Source organism: Temnothorax nylanderi, unplaced genomic scaffold, assembly GCF_030848795.1.
Source record: "Temnothorax nylanderi isolate EJ_2023f unplaced genomic scaffold, tnyl_v1.0 TNYL_tig0003_pilon, whole genome shotgun sequence".
NCBI classification, from domain to species: Eukaryota; Metazoa; Arthropoda; class Insecta; order Hymenoptera; family Formicidae; genus Temnothorax; species Temnothorax nylanderi.
In genome coordinates this window covers 1835878-1839138 of record NW_027249065.1, presented here as the reverse complement: position 1 = coordinate 1839138, position 3261 = coordinate 1835878, and positions in this window count along the sequence as shown.

Sequence of the window (3261 nt, the reverse complement as noted above, 5' to 3'; positions counted from 1 at the left end):
GAGAAAGAGTTTTTTTTAGAGAGAGGTATAAGAATAATTAATTTTTTGAATTCTGAATATAATATTTTAATTATTGTTAAAGGGGTAAATTATTAATTTGTATTTATAATAAAAATAGAGAGATATACATATATAGAGAGTGATACAAAAGATATCGAAGGGTTGTTGGCAATCACTTTCTCAAGTCGGATCGAAGGATCAAGTACGATCGAAGGTATTAGCGAGATTGGTAGGAGCTAAAAGCTAGAAGAGGAAACTGTGACGTAAATCGCGCTATTTCTTCGAAAGAAAACCTTGATCTTAAACAGTTGATCTAATGCAGCTTACTCAACTTCCGCGAATGGGCTTTTAACGATTGCTAGACACGCTACGTGTACTTAGTGTGCAAAATATGCTCGGTGATTTCTGTGATTAGTGGCGATCAAACGTCAATAATGGTGTTTCGGCCCGGTTTACTAGTCTGGAAACTCCCGTTCCAAAATTGGCTTAATTTCCGTTGATTAATTTTATCCCCGAGCTTCTACCTGCCAATCTATAATGCTCTGTTGATGTAGTGGATAAACTGTAATGCCGCTGTATAGCTATCGACTACCGCTCCAAGAGAATTTATGAGCTTCTAATTTCAGTAATGTCAGTAGGAATGAATGTACAGGGAAACTGGTGTCATTTAAAGTAGAGAAACCTATCAAGAAATCCTGCAAAATAATTTTTAGGTATCTGCAAGTTTAATAATCGATGGGAATAGTTTAAAATTACAAATTAAAAAGAAAGAGTTTCTTTTCAACATCTTTTTCTGTTTAGTAATTTTATTCTAATAATATATATCTTAAAAAATATTTAACTTCACACATTTGTTGAAGAATTTCTATCTGCTTCTCAATTTTATATCGCTTATGTCGCTTAGTTTTTTAGTCATTTTTTGCAACAGAAGTAATGTTCTGTGAACTGTGTCAAATTTACCGAACGATAAATTCATTCTGTTATTGTGCGTGTTATTATATACTGTTGTGAACTTTTCTATCGTACGACCTGTTGATTCGGAAATATCGAAATGAATTAGTATAGGATCTTGCAGAGGAATGGGTTATATAATTTTAATTCTTCGATTAATGTATTATAGAAAATAGAAAGAGTATTTTTAGAATTTGGTAACTTATTTTTATTATAAATTAATATCTCATATAATTATGTTGAAAATATTAATATGAAATAATAATACGAAAAAGATATTATCTACAAATTGAATATAAAGCTTATGTAAGCCTAAGATGCGGATAAAACTTGGAACGATAAATTTTTTTTCATTTTTTTCTACTTCTCTCATCTGCGTGCAATTTAATTTTTCGTGCACGTTGTAGACTTCTAGCATCCTCAATTTTAATCTTTATTAAGTTTCTCATCAGTAGGTGGATCTGAGATAAGAAAAAATAAGAAAAAAAAGAACCCTTTTTTCTATTCAAAGACTCATTAAGTTCAAGATTGCGACACTCTTGTAGGATATTTTGTATTTCTCTCTGCACTCAGATTTACTTAGCCCGGTATGTTTCCCGCTTTCGACCCGCTCAAGCGTTTTCAGTGAGAACAAGCGTTAACGGAACTATTAAACGCCGAGGAGGTCTTAATTACGAAGACACTCAATCGTATTGATGACACGCCGACCTTTCCGACAGTCGGCGATTGGCGACTTGGGAGTTATTTAGAACTTGGTAAATTAACGAGCAACGAAGTTAGTTGCCGCGGCACTCCGACGCCGAAGTCCCGACTCCCGCGGGAAGTAATGATCGCGCAATTAAATCTTTTGTGACAGATGCTACACGCCGACCGGTTTAATCCGATTAATGACGAGAACTGTTAGGGCTTCGAGGGCTCTTACATTTGCACCTCATTTTACTCCGCTGTTAGGTAGCGATTACGAACGAGACTTTACGAACCGGCACAAAAGTATGACGGAGGAGGAACGTCGAGCTTGGCAGTTGCGAGTTGCGAGTTCACGAACAATATAAATCCATCAAGTGGATTTATATTGTTCGTAAACTCGCTAGACGCAGGAAACTTATGCCATCAATATTCCTCAAGTATTTACAACGTTATTTTTATTGGTACACTGTGGATGTTCACTTGATATTAGAATGACGAACAGCATATTTTTAGCATTTTTCCGACTTTTTTTTTATTTCGGAGTTTCTCAGCTAGTACGTAATTCTTTTTCCTAGGGAAGTGCAATTATAATAACATAATGAACATAAAATAATGATTTTTTTATCTCAGGATTTCAGTGAATGAATTTACTCGGTGGTTCTGTGTCCACCGAGAAAGATAATCAAGAAAAGTATTATATAATTAAACTTCCTTTAATTAAACATGCGGAAACAATACGAGAAACAGCGATGCTCAGGATGCTCTTGGAGAAATTCCGCGACTCTTAATCCAATCTCTTTGCATGCGTTCCACCTCGAGCGTAAAATTTAATACCTTGCCGAGATAACGTTACCAGTTTTCTAAAAGATTTCTTTTGGGGTTAATATTGTATAAAACAACACCGGGCATGTGCTTGTTACAGCATAATTATTTGAGATCAAAGAATAACGTCATGTCATAATTATACTCGTAAAGATCTAAATATGTACACCGTTTGGAACATCTGTTTGAAAATTTATAGCAGAGCGTTGAATGGATTGTTTGCTAGATAAGATCATTTAATACCATGTCAATTAGACATTTTGACAAAATAGCTTTAGAGGTAATCCTATCATGCTTGCGTCATAACCGCCGCATAACAAGTCTAATACGCTTTCCGCGAAATATCGTTATTTCTAATGCTAAATTACAGTACAAGCGCACGCCTTTTTCAACTACCTTGACGTTCTGTTGCAATATACTTACCTTAGGATTGTCTAATTCGTATTTCTCATAATTTCATGGATCTGATAACTTTGAGAGAAATTAATATATTCTGAAGAATATTCTTTACACAATTTGGTACGCAATCGGAAACATTTGAAACGTTAATCCATTCGAGGATAATTCACAATTTTTATTTAAAAATAACTCGAAGTTTGCGATTCCTATAATTTTTTTTGCAAATGACATTATTGCAGAATGGTAAATTCTGCAATCATATCCCGTTTTGAAACTTTAATTTTACTATTATTTATTCCTATTATTTACTACTTATAGTTTCGCTACGTTTATCGAAATCTCGCCTCATTGAAATAAATGACGTTATAGTGTATCATCTGCGAATTAATGGACAAGCAGCGA